A 20,339-nucleotide genomic window follows, 5' to 3' on the forward strand; every position below is an offset into this window, starting at 1 on the left:
TGATTCAAACTGCTTTTTGATGTTAGACATGGGAGGAAACTAAGATTCCCCATAGTACACTCCCCATGTATACACCCGCATCCCTCAGGTCCCAAGTTTAGTGTGGCTGAAGATTTTAGCTATATTGAAAATAAACAAAGAGGGTAGGGTTGACCCAGAAAATGTTACCCCATTTGTTAAGGGGTGCCCAGGAATCATTTCCCCCCACTAGCTAGCCTAGAGCCAGACACAACTGTGGCACCTCCAAGCACCCACATCAGAACATTCCTGGACCTGAGGGAAACTGAAGAGGATTGGACATGCTGTTTGTTACCTGAGTTGAGCCCCAAAGGATTGGACCTGCTCCCTCTTGTAACCAGGACAAAGAAGTAGCCTTCAAGACTGATAAGACTGACATCTTAAAGCTATAGGGAGGCAACAGGCTGCAAGAGGCCTTTCCTGCAACTGCCCAGCTGAACAGTGGCAACCGGACCTGGATTAGACTCTGCTGTTGGCCTCTGCCTGACTCCATGTGAGTCTTTAAGTCTCTTGGATGTCAGGTCACGATTAGTGATGGTGTGAAAAGTCCATCTCATAGTCAACTTCAGTGTGCATTGTCCCACGGCAAGGCATTACAAACCTTGCTGAGGATTGGTTGGTAAGAACGGCTATCTTGTCACAAAGATCTGCAAATTAACTGAAGTTTATTTAGGATTTGTTGGTAAAAGCGATTATCTTATCACTAAGAACTATGCATTAACTGGAGTTCATTGTTGAGAGCAACTATCTAGTCAATAAAACGTATACAATGATTAAGTCTTCACAATCATGCTGTTTCATTATGATGTGCATTCATGAAGTGTAAAAATACTTCCAATACTGGCATCCTTGTATCAGCCACATCTCTTGTTTTGTTACACATGCACCTGGGAAAAATGTATTTCTTGGTTTTAATACTTATATTTTTATGCACAAACATTACAGTTACTTGTTTTGGGCATAAGACTATGTTTTTGGTGAGATCTTGAGAAATGGGATTTCAGAAACAAAATCCTGCAAAACTCTTAGTTACCATCTTCTATATTGGCCTATATAAGGAAGCCACTCCTCTCATCTCGTGCTGTCTATTTTGCCGTATCAGAGTGAGCAGTGAAACTTCCAGACTGTTCAGAGAGCAGAAATCCCACCTATGGCAACCATAGTTGTATGGGCACAAGGTAACTGTTCCAATCGAATGACTCCCAGTTAAAGCCAAAGCGGACAAGTAAAACATCTTTCCCTTTAAATCACAGTAAGATCAGGACCTCAATATTGGTTACTCACAAGAATTAAAATCCCCAAGTCCTACTCTGAACCAAGTTACTAGAACTAAGCCGTAGTTTGTGTTAGAGAATTTTGATCATGTTGTGCAGCTTACACTTTCCCAAGTAAAACTGCGTGTTTGTTGGACAACATAACCATCAGAACTGTGCAAAACTGACTCCACACACTCCATCCGGATATGTTGGCCTAATTCCTGCTAGAGCACAGTGAACCATTTGTGCCTCTAACCTGACATCTTAACAAATCGGTGTGCAATCTTAGAACATGACAACCCTGACTCCCAAAGAAATTCTGGTAACAGATCTAGAACCCTTTCACTTAGCTACTAATGCATGCCCAAAGAGATACATAAGAAATACACAGTAGAGCATTTCAATACTTATTGAAGCATTGTGATTCTTGAGTAAAATACTTGCTCTGCAATAATCAATAGCCGGAAACAGAATAATATGATTACCACTTTGCTTATTACAGAGAATATATGTTTGCATAAAAGTACTGTAATATATTGTACTCATATCTAGTGCATTCTAACCTGTCATGCCTAGGGTGAGTAAGTCTGTTAAATTCCTGTAGGGTGATCTAACTCCCCATTACCTGTACGAAAGTGTCATCAAGCTGCCCATCCTGGTGGAGAGCTGGGCAGCAACCCTTGCTTGAGATAAGCATGAATCAGCTGGGCTGGAATTTCCCACATGAGTTGACCTCTCAGTACCAGCGAAATGCTCAACAGTCTAAACAAAGGCTTGATGTCATATGTATCATCCATATTACCATGCCAAAGCCCCAGAACAATATTATACTGTATATGCATGCAACTGAATGTGTCTCCAATGTCGTGTTTAGGGAGAGAAGGCAACTTGACTGTACTGTGGACACAACTGTCCGTGACATCTTCGCAGCTTGTTCAAAGCAGCCCAGAGGCCTGCCGCTCCGCTACAACTGGCGCGGCGTGAGGCGAGGGAAAAGCATTGGCTGCATTGAAGCTGGGGGAGCTGCAAAACACAGCGGCTGTCCCTGGGGTGCAAGGGCAAGTGCGGTGCCAGACACCAGAGAGTGCCTGATCGGCGGGAGCCTTGAGGACGGTGAAGCTGTGGAACCGCATCGCCCCCTGTGGAGGGCGCTGCTAGGATTGTTTTTTTTATAAAGCGCCTCAATCGACCCCCGGAGGGGTATCTCTGCGCTTTGGATGGGCGACAAGAGGTGGAGTTCCTACGGCAAAATCAGGGATAGAAGATAGTCTTGAGCTACTTTCTAAATTGTAGGTGGTCCGAGCATTGTCTCAGGTGCAGTGGAAGTTCATTCCAGTAGAGGGGACCAAGATAGGAAAGAGCCTTCCCGCGCAATCTGGCATTCCTGATTCGGGGAACCACGAGAAGGGACTTAGATCCCGAGCGAAGGGACCTAGAGGGCATATAAGGAGTACATTTCTTGGAAAGATAGATGGGGCCGGTGTTGAATAAAGCCTTATGGATGGTGCAGCAGACTTTAAACTTAACCCGTTCACGTATTGGGAGCCAGTGAAGCTGGCAGAGAAGAGGGTGGGAAGCAGTCCTGGAAGGGGCATTGAGGGCCAATCGCGCTGCGGTGGTCTGGACTACCTGCAATCTGCCAAGCAAAGACTCATTAGCAGAAACCAACAGGCCATTGCAGTAGTCCAGACAGCGTAATATAAGTGCCTGAGTCAGAGTCTTCCGAGTTGAGGAGCAATGGAAACCCTTGGCGTAGTAAACCCAGTGTGTGGAAACAGGAACCAGCTATCTGAGCAGCGTGCTTCTTCAGAGTAAGGGCCTGTTCCAGGCAAATGCGTAAGTTCTTAACACAGGATTTTGGAGCAGGGGGAATACCCAGGTCAGCCGACCACCATTCAGGGGCCCATAGTAAGGGGGCCTCTCCGAAGAGCAAGTTCTCCATCTGCCCAACATTACATTGGAAGAAGTTGCTCCTCATTCAGTTTGAAATTGCTCTCATGCCAGAGTAGAAGGCCGACTGTACAGACGGAGTAAATTTGTCGAAAGGAAAAAGCAGCTGTGTATCGTCGGCATAAGAGATGGGAATGAACCCACACACCCTAAGGAGGTTGGCCAAGGAAGCCACATAGATATTAAACAAGGTTGAGCTCAGGCTGGAGCCCTGGGACACTCCCTTGGTCAATTCCATAGGCGCTGAATGATACGGGCCAAGATTGACGGTCTGAGAGCGAGAAATAGAAAACTCATCTTCCACTGAAAATCCTAGTCTCTAAGTCCAACTTCCTTCAATCACCTGAGCAGTATCTGATGTGAAACCATTTTGAACGCGGCAGATAGGTCCAACAGCACAAGAATCATAGATTGGCCCCTGTCTAGGGTCAACCTGATGTTATCTGTGACCACTAGCAGAGCAGATTATGTGCTGTATTTGGGCCTAAAGCCTGACTGGGCAGAGTCTAAGCTACCGGTCAACTCAACAGAGTTGACCGGAGAAGTGTGGCTCAATGGTTAGAGCGGCAGACCCTGATGCAGAGGTCTAGCCCGGGACCAGGGTTCAATTTCCCGCCTCGGTGGGTCTTGGGCTCAAAAATTCCACGGACCTGATAATTCTCGCCTCGGTGCCTATTTCAATCATGGAGTCCCACTCTGCAACTCTGGGCAATAGCTTGCTTAATCTTCACAACGGCCCCCACAACGCTAAGGATGCCTGGCCTCCACCTTGGGGGTGCCCAGGAGTGGACACCTCACAGGGAAAGCCAGGATGGGTTCCACAGCGGTATTCGTACAGTGCCTTGAGACCCTTGCGGGTGAGTAGTACAAGTATCAATTTACAATTTACATAACATGGTTGGAGAGATGTTTATTTATATGCTTCTCCAATAGCTTGCTAGCGAGATAGGGTGGAGATTAGAGAACCCCGTCAGCGGGCATTGGTGTTCTTACGGATAGGCAAAACCTGTGCTGCTTTCCATTCTAATGGAACGTCATCCCCTCTCAATGAGAGATTAAGAAGACACTCGATGGAAGGGGACAATTGACAGGTCAGGGAAGTGGAAACTTTGGCCGGGATGGTGTCAAGAGGGGAACCTGATTTTACAGTGCGAAGCAGTGTTTCTACATCTGCCAGTGTCACTGGATGGAAGCTCTCAAATAACTGGGAGGTTGCCTGTAATGGCTGATCTGATGTCATAATATCCAAAGACTGGCTTCCTGACAGGATAATTTTTCCATAGATGAGCTCTATTTTCGGTGAGAAATATTTGGCGATGTCGTTGCAAAGCATTTGTATAGGAACCTCTAGATTCTCGCAGGCCTTGGGGTTAATAAAAGACTGAAGGATATGATATAAAATGTTTGAATCATTGCCAGCCTGGGCTAATTGAGATGCAATGTGAGCTTTACATGCAGCCTTTATATTTCTATGGTAGCCGGACAGAGTAACCAAGAACCGTTTTTTATCCCTCTCATCAGGGGTATTGCGCCATCATCTTTCGTCTTTCCTACATAGTTGTTTCTGAGCTTCAAGCTGGGGATAAAACCAGGCAGTCCGAGGATGCTTGGAGAGATTAGGGAGTGATTTTAGTGGCCTAAGTTGATCAATGGCACTGGAGACAGGAGAGTTGTATTTGGCAAGAGCATTCTCAATGTTGTCCGGTATAGTGTTCCAAGGCGTTGAAAAGGAGGCTTGAAAGCACTCCAGGGTGACTTTCTTCCATTGTCCACGGGAGTGGTAGGTGACAGGGTTAGATCCATTTATCTCCCTTCGGCCATGGATGGAGAATTTAATTGACGCATGATCTGACCATGTTTGTTGTTGAGGAGGCTCACATTGAAAACTGGGAGAATTAGAAAAAATAATGTCCAGTGTGTGGCCTGCTGTATGGGTAGGGCCTTCATTTAGCTTAGATAATCCCAATAGGGCTAGGTCTGCCAAGAGTATCAGTGTGTCAGCATTGTAAGTGCATTCACTGTGGATGTTGAAGTCACCCAGCAATAATAAATTCCCGCTGGAAATCACGTGGGGGGTTATTAATTCAGTGAGTTGTAATGAAAATTCAGCTAAAGGGCTTGGGGGTCGATAAACTAAGGCCCCCTTCCAACTAAGTTGGGAGGAAAATTCTATTCGAAAGACCAGAACTTCCATATTGGTATTACATCGCTGTTCCAATGCGGTAACTATAATGCTGTCTCTATATACTATGGCAATTCCAACCCCCTATCTTTAATTGTCTGTCCATCCGAATAAGCCCATAAACTTCAGGCAGGGCTAGAATAATGGAGGGAACAGAATGAAGTTTAAGCCATGTTTTGGTCAGAAACCTAAGCTCAGGCTGCACTGAGGAGAGAAGATCCCAAACCTCGGTAGAGTGCTTAGACAGGGATCTGATATTAGATAACAGGCTTTTCCACCCCGTCTGAGAATTATGGGGGGGTTTGCCTGTGCTGTTACTGGTGGATGAGGCAGGTTTGAGAGCAGGAGAGTCAATATTAAGGGAGGCACAGCAAGGTTCCACATTCAGCGGGGCCATCTCGACAGAGATACCTTGGAACCGGCAGACTTGACATGAGAAGGGGCCCACTGGGGTTGGCCAGGTCTCAGACCAACATGCAGGGATAGAGTCTGTCCTCATCTCCAGCATCTCCTTAGCAAAATATGACAGATGCAGAAAAGGGTCCTGCTTGAAGATTAATTGACCAGGGTCCCTGGCTCCTGGCGACGTCAGGGTGCGGACGGGTGCAGACAAGCTTGCCGCTGGCGCGCCCCCTCTGCAACAACGGGATCCTCCGGTTATGCAGAGGGGGTTGGGGCACTAGAGCATCAACCTCCCTCGCAGCCGGAAGTAGGATCATACTCCCTCCACACAAACAAGCTAGTCCGCGGTGGACCGGGGAGAAATGGCCGTGATCAGATGTGCAAAGGTAAACTGTATTTAGCAGCAAGCAATGTCAGCAATTAATCAAAATTCGAAAATCATAGAAGACTGTGCAAAAATGCAAGTTTAAAATAACAGAAGCTGCTTCAAGAATAATACCCCAGCCACTTTGCCAGTGCACGTCCGCTGTGCGGCGACTGGAGCTTCTGGTTATGTACAGGGGGTTGGGCTACTAGAGCGTCAACCTCCCTTGCAGCCGGAAGTAGGATCAAGCTCACTCTACACAAATGAGCTAGTCTCGTGGTGGACTGGGGAGAAATGGCCATGATCAGAGTAAACAGTATTTAGCAGCAAGCAATGTCAGCAATTATTTAAAATTCGAAAATCATAGAAGACTGTGGAAAAATGCAAGTTTAAAACAACCGGAACTGTTTCAAGAACAACAGCCACTTTGCCAGCGCACCTGCATAACCTTCAATACCTGTTTGGTTGCTGCTGATTAGAGAGGAGGTCCACAGATCATGCCTACCTTGACTGACACTGGTCGGTGTTCTACATTGCCCGTATTTGTGGCTGCTGAGTGAAGTGATCCGGCACTGAGACCCAAGCAGTGTTGAGGCTGACAGTGTGGCCGCTCCTTGCAGATACGTGGGGGGGAAGACACTGAGGCTGGAATCTGCCAGCCCCCTTGGCGCTTGATAGAGGAGTGATGTGCAGTGCCCAGGGGGTGGTACTGGGGCCTGTGCTTGGCTGATGCATTTGTGGTTTCTTCTGACGACAGCCTTTAAATGAAGTGGATGCCGCTTGCATGCTTGCGGTGCCTCATGGATTTGATGGACGTGCTGCCCACCACAGACGAAAAAAAATGTAATTTCCGACAGCTGCACTTCACAGACTGTAGGTCCGATTGGACACATACTGAATGAGGGTCTGCCCTGTTACACCAAGACCTGCCCATGGGGGAGTGAGGTAGCTTGGGGAAGGACAGTGATCCCTGTTGCTGTCCCAGGGAAATAGTGTACACCCTAATAATCCCTGCACCCCCCTTCCCCCGAGACTGTCTGATGTAGACACTGCCATCTGTACTAAATACTCCCTCAGCGGTGATCCTTCACCTTTTCTCTAACTGTTGCAAAAATGTGTGAATATCTTATCTCTCACAACGTTGGCGCAGGGTATACTCGACACATTTCCGTGGGCAGCAGCCACTGTGTTTTGGAAGCAAATACAGAGAGCAGCTATATGATTACCACCCCGCCCCCAGAGTTGTTTCATCACAAAGGTGCTGCCAGGCCCTACTTCCTGTACTACACTATGTGACTTCTTAAGACACTCCTTGTAGACTTAGAGACAGAGGGGCCAGCAGTGATGAATAACCAGGCATAGGCTGCAACTGTGGTCTCGCAGTTCACACAACAATCTTCACAGTATAATCTTTACATCTAGCCCCTGCGCTCTGTCTGTTAATCTCCTTTACATATCGTCCCAGCGGAACGGCCAGCTAGAGGCCTATTATGGGATGCACTAATACCAAGTTGGGGGCTCCTCCAGCCTGGATTCACTCTGACTCCTTGGCATCAGAGGGCTCACCTACCCACTCCGTACCAGAGGGTAACACCTCTCCAGCTCCCCCATGGACAAATTGAATGCTATACTTCAAGGAGATCCATGAATCTCGAGCGGCCAATGCGCAACAGCTGCGGATGATCACTACAGACATTAGCCTACTGAAGGATAACCACCATAACTTGACAGACAGGGCAAATACCACTGAATTGATTTTTGAAGACTCTCGCCCTGTGCTTGAAAGAACACAACACCCAAATGTTTGCAGCTGCGCGAACAGATGGAGCAACTCCAGGTACATGAGGAGGGTGCTGAAGGGAGGTCCCATCGTAACAATCGCCACAGCGTGGGATTTCCTGAGGGAACGGAGGCCCCCCATGCAACACAATATATCGAAGACTTGCTCATAATGAAGGTAGCCCCAACCGGTTTCTCTGAACTGTTTACTGTTGAGAGGGCACATAGGGTCCCCTACAGAAGCCCATTCCTGGAGCAAATGCTCGCCCTGTTATCGCCAAGATCCTCAATTTCAGGGACTATAATGAGATCCTACAAGCAGCTCGCAACAAAGACCCTCTGATGGTCAAAGCTTCCATATTTCCTGACTATACACAGGATGTACAACGCAAACATTCCTCATTCCTAGGTGTTAAAACCCACATACTTACAGCTGGCCTTACATATGGCCTTCTTTTCCTGGCTAAACTTAAGGTACTCCATGGGCAACACTCCCACTTCCTTGATATGCCGGGGAGTGCCTGGGAATGGCTGGAGCAGAACTTTCCGAAGTCCGTGAGACGGGGCCTCCGGGACTTGGTGCAGCAGAAGTCTCAGCGTACCCCCGTTGACGCAGGAGTGTACTCACTACACAGGACAGTGTCTGGGGCACGCCTTCTCCATGGCAGACCCTGGAGAGGCAGCAGGAGGCATTTTGCTCAGGTCTACCTGTCTGCACATCATTTCAAGCTCCTTGCAGAACAATGCCTCAAACATGTATTCAGCTGGTAGTGTGGCGCTGTTTCCCCAGCTGAGTAATAATCCTTGAAAATGATCACTGAAAATGGATCCTTTAAGCTAGCACCTACCTGCTGTCATTTCATGGCAGGGTAGCGCCCCGCTACCCATCGACACCTTGATGATGCTTGGTAAATGTTACAGACAGTGATATAAGTAGACTGAATTGGCTGCAACAACACTACTCACGACCAAGAGGAACCATATAGCATCATGTATACATATTTTCCTGTTGTACACTTATATGTTGGCTACGGGATTGTACCTGGATACTGAATTTATTATGGTCCTGGGTCCTGCTGGTTTTTGGTTCTTCCACTCATGATTGTACCCCACTCACACCTGATGTCGACTTGCCCCTACGACAAATACACATAATATTTTACAGTTTCTATTGTTCCTATTTAGTTTCAAGTTTGATCGAACGACAAAGAATCGCTGGACCGAGTATTGTGGTTTTTCTTCTTGTGTACTGTGGGTGGTCTTTTCTTGTACTAGCACTAGGGGTCGTGCCTGACTCCAGGTAGTAAATCTGTTCTACTTTTTCTCAGTACTGTTATGTCGACAGTAAATAAGGCCTACAACCTTATCACTTGGTATGTCCGGGGCATGGGTTCAGTCCACAAACTGCACAGGATACTTGCTCAACTGCACAAGCGCCGCACACAGATATTATTCCTTCAGGAAACACACCTGGTGTCCTCTGAAGCACATAAGCTCAGTAAGGGTTGGAGTGGGCAACTATACCACACCACCTATTTCGGGTTTTACTGGGGGGCGGTTGTGTGGATACGAGCTGGGGTCCCATGTGCAGTGTTGGACTCCACTATAGATATGCAGGGACGTTTTGTCTTCCTTCAGGCCACACTTGATGGAGAACAGGTAGTTCTGGGATGATGTGTAAATGCAGCCAACTTGGACCAGGCGGAATTCCTGGCCAGCTTGTCGTCTGCACTGGCGGATTGGTCACAATGCCCACTGCTTCTGGGAGGGGATTGCAATGCAGTGTTAGACCCAAACCTACACCGCTCCCACCCCACCTCCCAAATGCGTCTGTAGAAAAACAAGCTGAGGAATTGTGCTGCTGTGTTGACGGGTAGGACTTAGTGATATATGGAGAGAGCATAATATAGCTCTCTGTGAATTCTCCGTTTATTCATGCCCCTATGCCTTACACTTCCCTTTGGATAGGTTCTTCTATACAGAGAACTTGGTCCTGTCTGTTAGCCACACTGTTTATCTTGGTAAAACAATACCTGATCATAATCCCCATGAACTTACACTTACTTGGGGATGTGTCCCTTCTCTCATACCAACATGGCGTTTACAACCTCAATTTCTAGAATGCTTAGTGTTTAAAACCACGTTAGCCACAACCATCACCACATATTTTTCTGAAAACACTGACACATCTTCCTCCCGATTAACGAAATAGGATGCCTTCAAAGTGGTGGCCCGTGGTGCATTGCTTAGCGCAGTGGTTGGTGCTGGGCATGAGATCACTAGCAACATTACAAAACTTGAGAGCAGACTAGGCCCTCTAGAGATTGCAGCTCAATAAAATGCAGGAAATGCAACGGAGTTAATGGGAGGCTAGAATCCAGTATTCTGAACTTCTAGAGAGACTATGCTTAATAAATCAGAGGGCATATGTACATTGGACACACTCTGAAGCAGATAGGTCGGGCATTATGTTAGCCTAATTAATTCGGCCAACTCCTTCCCCCACATCTAAATTAACCCTAATTGAACCCACACAACAGTAAGTCACTGAGCAGGTATAGGTTAATACAATGTTCCATGATTATTATGCAATACTTTATGTGACGCCGCTGCCCCCCATACCGGAGGAGCTCTCTGACTTCTTATCTCATGCTTGACTACCCACACCCACTATTGCAGACACAGATAAAAAGTGTCTAGCATACCCCATTACGGTTAATGAGATATGTGGGGCCACCAAAGACATGGCCCGTAACAAAGTGTGGAGCTCATACAACCTTCCAGTAGAATTTTATTCCATCTTTGGAACACAGCTGGCGCCACAATTGGAGAAATTCTATAATGAGTCCTTTATGGAGGGGGCACTGCCACCTACCACCTTAGAAGCATTGGTGACGTCCCTTCTGAAGCCAGACAAACAGCCTGCCAAATTGACCTCATACAGACCCCTTTCAATTCATAATACATAGTATATAATCCTCAGCAAAATTCTAGCCAGCAGCCTGCTTCCACTCCTCCCACGGTTGATACATATAGACCAATCTGGCTTTGTGCCACACCATAATTCCTCTTTAAATATAAGTAGACTGTTTGGGATAATGGATGCAGCCCGTAACCGGTTCCTCTATGCTGAATGCCTCTCTTTGGACATCCAGCAAGCTTTTGACATTCTGGGTGAGGCTTTATGCTGGCGACCTTGCAGTGGTACAGTATTTCGTTGGAGTACCTTCAGTGGGTAAAACTGTTATATTCCCTGCCCACAGCCAAGACTCCTTTTTGTATTGGCAGTAGAACCACTAGCCCACATCTCTGTCATGCTATGCCTAATGTTGGAATTTCAATTGGTCAGGTTGTTCATTCTGTGTCTTTACACGCTAACGATATGCTCCTATATCTTAAAGATCTCGAGATGAATACAGCCAAATTGGCCGAACTACTTAGCCAGTTTGGCTGCATGTCCAGTTCACAAATAAACTCCACTAAGACCTCTGGGTATTCCTTCTATGACACTTTTAAGGAACCTGCTCTTCAGTTTGGTGGGCTGCTATGAAAATGGAACTTGTCTCCTTCCGTTTCTTAGGAATTCAGATTTATCAGGAATCTCGTGATATACTGGAAGGGAGCATGGTACGCACAATTAATTCCCTAAGGTCTCTGGAGTCTTTTTAGATCAGGCTACCCATATCCATTGCAGGTCAGTTGGCACTGGCAGTAATTGTGATGCTACCTCGGTTGTAGTATCATTTTGTGAATCTTCCATTGGTGTTCCCGACCAGGGTGTTTAAACTTGTGAATTCCATGCTGACTGATCTTGTCTGGGAAAAATGGCATCATAGAGTTAGCTTGTCTAAATTGTAACCACTGGTATCCAAGGGAGGAATGGGAGCTCCTGATTACAAAGCCTATTGCATTGCTGGCACTTGCAATGGTTATGATATTGGTTAGTTGGTCATGACCTGTTTTAAATGGGATACACAACAGTACACTGACAGCAAGAGAAGCTATATACACTGCTATGTCCAGACTCCCGGGTATTACAAGAAGACTAATTATTGCTGCTCACTGGCCTGATATACGGCAAAATGGCCTTAAAGTACTCTAACACCCGTACACCGTACCACCCAAATATCCCCCTCTGCGGTCTACCAATCTCCTCTGGCGTATTGACGGCCCATAGGCTGCCCCCTGGGATCAGGCTGGGGTGGCTGCAGTCGGTTCACTATTCGTAGATCACGTCCTTCATTCAGAGTTTGTACAAGTCCAAGGGTTGCCGACTCTGTTTCTAACTTACGCTAGTAATCTCCACTATGTATGCAAACACTGGGTGGCACATAATATGGAATCTGCTGCTTTCAAATTACTTTGAGCACTGCATACAGTGGGACAAGGAAGCCACCTGGTACGATGGCTCTACCGAGGCTTGACGGAACATCCTAAGATAGCGCTCAATCCCCTGAAACTCAAATGGGAAACTGACTTAGTGAGAGAACTAACTGACAAAGAATGGTCCTGAATCTTAGAATACCCCTAGGGTATTTCCAATAATACCCGATTTAAATGTATCCAATTTTCTATCCTGCAGATGGTTTACTTAACACCACATAAACTACACACAATGTGCCTTGCGGCCGCATCGGAGTGTCCGCGTTGTGGTACACCCTATGCAAACTTTCTACACATGCTTTGGTCTTGCTCCTCCCTGGAGGAGTATTGGGGGGAGATTTCCCACACATATGTCCAGGGCAGACTTGAAAGTGCACAGCAGACAGCGGAAAATGGACTGCATGCACTGTGGCTAGGCAGGCTGAAAGGACAATAACCAGAGTTCATTCAGTTCCTGAAGTATGGGTGTGCCAAAACACAGCATCATGCATCCACGTCATAGGAGCAAGTGTGTGTTAGTGCAATCCCCATTCTGCTTTGTGATGGCACATCCATTGTGGAGCAGAAAAAAAGCATACTCCAAACAAATAGAAACAAGTGGCAAGCTTCCAAAAATGCTTCAAAGCATGGAGTGTATTAATGATGGAATAACTCTGAAGACTATCTGGAAGGTGCTAACCAACCCAGAACCAATTGTCTTAAAAACGTGGCCAAGGCCAAAGTGTTCCATCCCTAACTGTGCTGGCAGGTGGAAACAGTACATGTGTACAACAGGCGACAATTTAGAGAGACTGTAACCAGATAGGTAAACCCAGTCTCATCCCACAACAGTCTTGATCATTCATCATCAGGTAACTCTCATTTGAGAGTAATCTAAAAGTCAGACAGATCACAGCAGCTTTGTAACCCTTCAAATAACATGACAAGTTTGCCTTTGATGCTTTACTTGTGCCACAAAGTAAAACTTCCCTTCAAACTAAGGAATGTTGCAAGGTCAGTCCCGCTAGGAAAAACCTGTGTTCCTATTGCTACATGAAAATTTGAAAGGTAAGATCCAGGACTTGTATTCATACCCCTCTCATAACATCTCAAATCTCCCCACTTGATTATGTTGTAAGCTGTATTGGAAGTGAAATATCAAAATTGGTAGAGAAATATCAGTAGATTATCCAATCTGCGGATGGTGTTTCTGCAACAGTAAATGGTAGTTTCTCTAACTTCTCTCTATGTAACATTATCTATTACTGACAAAGCCCTTTTATAAATATGCCCTGTCAATTTTGCTCAGTCACTAATCAGCTTCCTGCTGCAACATTCTCCACAAATCATTGTATATTTTTTTTTTTTTGAAGTTCAACAAAATCTTTATTGGCATAAAGTCATCACAGATATCACCGCCAATGGCCAACAACCCGGAGGCCGGCCGCACGTGGCAGTAGCTTATATTCCATGTGTACACAGCCATTCAGCTGGCAACCCACGGGTCCAGCGGCATATTGTAAGCTAGTCCATTTATATTCAGCTAGCAGCTCGAACCCACTGCGCCTAGTTATTACATGAATCTTCAGTTTTTTCGTATTTTATGAATTACAAAAACAGAACATTTCGAACAGTGAAATTAAGAGCCGTAGGGCAATTCTACACTCTGCAGCCATTTGTGCGCATCATAACCTTGGTGTACCAGAAGGCGACACACTATCCCTGGTTGTGCTGAATGCATTAACAGTGCACTGAAATACAAGACTCGCCCACAGACCGTGCAGATCTACAGAGATTCATCGTCTCCCTCAACAGTTAATAAGTAATCTGACAAGTAAGACCAAAAGTCTTTAGGGCGCGATCGACTGGGCAATTCCTCTTCATAAGTAAGTAGTTTATCCCTGCAATACGTCATGTCCTTAAGCCACATCTTAATGTTACGACATATTTCCCCTCCCAGCACCTGGAAATTTGCCCTTTTGCAATTAGCAGAGCTACCGCACAGAACGTACCCTTCCCCGCTCTGACCCCGGATGTAAGGCCCAACAGGCATACCTTCGTAGTACATTCTATGTCAGTTCCTACCATTTTGCCCAGAATGACAGTCATCCTCTCCCAATACTCATATATCTTTGGGCAATACCAGGCTAAGTGAGCAAAATCCGCCTCATCACATCCACACCTCCTACATCTGGCAGTATTTGTGTAGTTTTTTTGGCGTGTGATATGTTTGATGTAGGTACTTCAGATGTGTGATGCGCAGATTCCCATTTGGGGTAAGTAGTCTAAGAAGTGTACAGGCGATGGACCAGTCCTTTTCTGTCAATGCTTCAGGTAAAGCATCATTCCATCTCTGCATTGCTTTTTCGGAAGAATGTGGGATTTCGCTTTGAGCTACCTTGTATAGCCTGGACACCAGGTGTGATGTGTTTGAAGATGTTATGATGAATTGTAGTGACTGTAAAGTCGGCGGTTCTTCCGGGTAGTCTGGGTAAAGGTCTTGGATCGCCCTTTGTAATCTATAGTGTGTGAATCTGTAGAGTAGTGTTGGGTTACTTATATATGTCAGGTCCTCCGTCTTGCGGAATGTTCCATCGTGATATAGGTCCCCAAATGTAGCTAGACCGATATTCCTTAGCATGTCCATACCCACTTTTTCGTTTGTCACTGACACCTCCGGGTGAAAGTGTAGCGGAAGCGCTGGTGCATATAACGGTAATTTGTGTGTCAATCTCCCTAATGACCTCCACGCACGGGCAGTGGTGTCTATCGTGTTTATATCCCTCGAGTGAAGTGGGGGTCTTTTATGTGTCACTATCGCAGTCAATGGAATTGGTGAGGCGTCACCCTCTTCAACCGCTGTGTGCGTGAGGTATGGCGTGGGGTGGTACCAGTGTGTTGCATATTGGGCCTGCGCACACAGATAGTAGAGGTGAAAGTCCGGTACACAGAACCCCCCTTGTTCGTAGGGTAATGTTAGGGTGTGTAGATCAATGCGAGCTTGTTTATCTGCCCAGATGAGTTTTAACTCAAGGGACTTTATGTTTGTGAAAAGCGCTTTGGGAGGTGTAATCGGTAGTTTGTTGAATAAGTATAGGAATTTAGGTAGGATATTCATTTTGACGATTGATATTCGGTCAGCTAGTGATAGTGGTAGTTGTATCCATCTGGCTACCCTGCCCTCCAGTTCCGTGAACACCCTCCCATAGTTAGTCCTAATGACCTCTTCTGGATCTCGACTGTACCACACTCCTAAATATCTGATGGGTTCCGTCTGCCATTCTAAAGGGAAATCAGGTATAAAAGGGGCGGTAGAGTCCGTAAGCGGAATTATGGACGATTTGTCCCAATTAATTTGCAGTCCAGACAGACGCCCAAATCGCACGTATTCCCGAAGCAACGGGCTGAGGTTCTGTTCTGGGTCTCGTATCATCCGCATATAGCGAGATGTGCAGAGGTCTCCAAGGAAAATGCAAGGCCGAATGATTGTGCATCTGCCTTATTATACATGCAAGTGGCTCCAGTGTCAGGGCAAGGATCAGAGGCGACAGCGGGCACCCCTGTCTTGTCCCCCTCGCTATTTCAAAAGGCTCCGAAATGTACCCGTTTACTCTAACCCTTGCCATAGGACTCGTGTACAGCAATGTAATCCATGCAATGAATCGCGCCGGAAAGCCCATTCTCTGTAGGATCGTGCGGATGAAAGCCCACTCAATGGAGTCGAAGGCTTTAGCAGCGTCACAACAGTACGGCTGCTGCATTGGTCTGCGGCTTAAGGTAGTGAGATAGTGCGAATAATGTTCTTGTATTGTGCGATGTGGTTCTAGTGGGGATGAAACCGGCCTGGTCAGGTAATATCAGGTTTGTCATCAGCGGTTGCAGGCGATCCGCCAATATTTTGGCCAAGATTTTTGAGTCCACGTTCAGGAGCGACAGTGGACGATAAGAGTAACAGAGATCTGGCTTTTTACCTGGTTTTAGGAGGGTGACTATCACTGCCTCACGTAGTGTCGGTGGTAGTATCGCCTGGTCAAAGGCGGCGCCATACATCTCGACGAGATGAGGGGCAAGTATGTCAGCAAATTGTTTATAGAATTCACAAGAGTAGCCATCAGGCCCCGGTGCTTTCCCGTTGGGGAGTGCCTGTATAATTGCAGTGACCTCCTCTACAGTAATGGGTTGTGCCAGGTATTCCCGTTGGTTGTCCGACAACCAAGCTATGGCTATATCCTGTAGGTATCTAAAAGTTTCTTGTGGTTTGGCCGGTTTGCGAGACGTATACAGCTCTGCATAGCTATCCACAAAACTGTTAAGTATCCCTTCGGGGTGTGAGTGTAGTGACCCATTCTTGTCCCTCATCTGAGTTATGAAGTGTGAGCCCCTCCCTTGGCATATTTTTCTCGCGAGTACCCTGCCAGGTCGTCCACCCTCGCCGAAATGTCTGGCTGTGGGTCGCTTGGTGACATAGTTCAGTTCGTCTTCGGCGAATTTCTGATGGTCAGTCATTTTTAATTTGATTTCCCCCAGTAAATCTACATTCCCCGTGGTGGCGTATTCCTGTTCCAGGGACGAAATGTCTCGCTCCAGCCTAGTTATCTGCGCCCTAATGTCCTTAAGTATTCCTGATGTCGTGCTAATGCATACCCCTCGAAGCATCACTTTAAATGCTTCCCATAAGACACAGGGGTCATCTACTGAATTTTCGTTTAATTGAAAGTAATCTTTAATCGCCACAGTTATGGCTGTGAGATATAACGGGTCTAACAACGCCTTTGCATTAAATCGCCAACTAAAAGGCGGGGGCGTGTAATGAGGTACCTGAAGTGAAAATGCCACTGGGTTGTGATCAGACAGTGTGCGGGGGTGCGTGTCAATTTTGGTGGTCCATAAGACGGCATTGTCAGTCCCCAACCAATAATCTATTCTCGACCAACTTCCGTGTGCCAAGTTTACGTGGGTTGCGCCAGGCTCTGTCGGGTGGTGTACCCTCCAAATGTCTTTAAGTGCCATTTCTACCATCATATCCCTCAGTTTCTCCCCGGACTTCTTGTGTGGTTCTATGGACGATGTGGAGCGGTCTACTGCGTTGCACAAAGCTACATTAAAGTCACCTCCCCAGATCAGAGTCGTGTCAGTGAATTCCAACAAGTGATCCCATAGTTCCTGAAAAAATTCCGGAGCGTCGACATTTGGGCCATACACATTCACTATTGTTATACATCGCCCTCTAAGAACTCCGGACACAATCACATATCTGCCATTGGTATCTATAATCGTGCCTGTGACCTTGTAGTTGGTCCCTTTCTTAACCAGTGTCATGACCCCCCTAGAGTAGGAAGAATAGGCTGCGAATGAGTGGATTCCGCCCAGCGTGTGCCAATCGATCTCCGTGTTGTGGGGTCGATATGTGTTTCCTGAATCAGTGCAATATCTATGTGATGTCTGTCGAGACTAGCAAAGATTTGTCTAACTTTCTTAGGATTAGTAAATCCGCACACATTCCACGTTATTAGATTTAGGACATGCCTAGTCATCATTCTCGTTATTCCATCCTAGGAAATGGTGTGACCTGCCCAACCCTTGCCTGTCCAGTATAATAGAGCTTGACATCCCAGCCCCCGTCACCAACCAGTTGTCGACAACACAAGTGAGGCCCTTATCAGTGCATAGTGCAATACACTGCAATCCATTCAATCCCTGCACAATAGTATGCAAGCTTACATTACGAGTCGCCTTGCATTTGCTGTATCGTTCAATATGGCTTCCAGCAGTGCATCTTAATTGCTTTTTTGGCTCCAAAAACAACAAACCCCAACTACCCCAGTTCCCACCCACTTCAGCAACCCAATCCTGCCGAAGCCATTTTCCCCGTAAAACTTCCATGAGAAACATAACCGATTGTGGACCGCCCTAGTAGAGGTCCGCCGAGGGTGCAACCTACCATCTTTACAGAAAGATGGGGGCGGATCTATGGGTTATAAACAGATCCCGCAGGTACGACCAGGAGTGTCTCCTTCTGATCCTGTTCCAGCGTCCGGTGGAGCCCAAGGAAAAGCTGGATATCCCCGGAGGGAAGGTCACAGGGAGTACGCCAGCACAGTTAATGTTCACCTGAGACTGTTGACAGCAGTCATCTAAGTGGGTACGACATTGCTAACTGTTCAAGCATTCCCCCTGTCAATGCGCAGAAGGGCCCTTAGAGTTGCATACCCATAGGTCGTATAAATAGAGAAGGTGCAAATCAGTACATCTCTAGCTGCCTGCAAGAGTTCAAGTTTAGGGGAGGAAGGACTTACCCTCCGGGACTCATACTCTCGTAGTCGGAACCATCACTGCCTACATGTGTTCAGGCTCAACGTCCGTGGTAATAGACAGTCTTAACTTCATTCAGAGTCCAAATGCCTATCCTTGCAGTGAGTCTTTTTACCTATGCAGGCAGTCGATTTCAGGAATTCCATTGCAGCTTTGGGTGTCGCCAAAAACACTGGCTTGTCGTCCCAGGTGATCTTCAAACGCGCTGGATACAACATGGCGTACGGTATCTGTAGATCACGTAGCTTGGCCTTGACATCGTTGAATTCCTTGCGCGCTTGCTGTACCGCCATCGTGAAATCCGGGTAAAATTCCAGCTTGTTACCTTGATGCTGAATTACTCCCTTCTCTCTTGCCAGCCGCAAAAGAGTGTCTCTGTCCCGGTAGTTGAGGACCCTTGCTATTATTGGTCGAGGTGTGGCACCTGGCTTTGGCTTTGGGGCCAGGGAGCGATGGGCACGCTCCACTATGAAAATGGGCGATAGGTTGTCGGCGCCGAATAAGTCCTTGCACAGGTTTTCCACATACCGCTCCATACGTCCTGTGTTTGTGGATTCCGGCAAACCCGCTATCCGTATGTTGTTCCTCCTGGATCTCGCTTCCAATTCCTCCGACTTGGTCTTAATAACTTCCAGGACTTTCTCCATACCTTTGCACTTGGCTGCCGTGGCGCGCGAATCGTCTTCAACAGTGGAAATCCTGTTTTCGGCTGTGTCAAGTCTTTCGCCTTGCTTGTCTAGCTTCGCCGCCAAGGTGTCCATTCGGCCCGTCAAGAGGTCCAGTTTAGCATTTATTTCCTGCCGCGATGCCTGTACGGCCTTGAGGATACTGTCCATAACATTGCCTTCTTGGGAATCTGTGTCCTGTTCCCCTTCCACTTGCTCAGTCTGGCTCTTATTCGTTTTCTTCGTCTCGAAGTTAAGCCTGGTTTGTTGTTTTTCTGGCTTCTCCATTGTACAACGCCCCGGAGTGGTAATGCAAGGCTAAGTGACTGTGCAGGTATGAGACGCAGTCCGCTGTGAAGTCTTTACGCGTGTATCTGGCTGCCTGTAGTAGGGAGTTCGCCAGGTGATAATGGTTCTCACCACAGCCTCCGGTCACGTAGTTGTCACTGGAGCGGAGTGGTATAGTCGGATCTGCCGCCTGCTCTATAGCCCCATCGCTGTCCGTAGAAGTCGCGAAATCAAAACATCTGCAGCCGCTTCGTGTAGCATGTAGGAGGACGGAGATGTTGCTACATCCCCATGTTGTAGGAGTTGCAGGCGGCGCTGGCGTCAGTGCTGTGGTCCGATGCTGATCCCACCTGTATTCGTGCGCTTGGAGGTGCTGTGCGAGTGCTCAAGGGAAAAAACCATCTGTGTGGCGGGAATGAATGAATGAAAATGTTTTTATTCTGCGCATACTTTGCCCCATGGGCGTCAAGGCGCCTAACATCAGAATCACAGCTTATCACTCCAGGGAACGTTCAGTTAGAGATAAGACTTCCTAAAGAACCATGTCTTTAGCTCCTTTTTGAACAAATCAATTGATGGCAACCTCTTAAGCTCAATGGGAATCGAATTCCAGAGCTGGGGGGCCACAACTGAAAAGGCCCTAGCTCCCCATCTAGCCAGCCTGACCCGTGGCACGACAAGTTGGAGCAGTTCAGCGGATCGAAGGCCTCTAACTGGAACATAACGAGCGAGCAAGGAACTAATCCCACTCATTGATCCCT

This window comes from Lissotriton helveticus, chromosome 12 (genome assembly GCF_964261635.1).
Source record: "Lissotriton helveticus chromosome 12, aLisHel1.1, whole genome shotgun sequence".
In the NCBI taxonomy this organism is placed as follows: domain Eukaryota; kingdom Metazoa; phylum Chordata; class Amphibia; order Caudata; family Salamandridae; genus Lissotriton; species Lissotriton helveticus.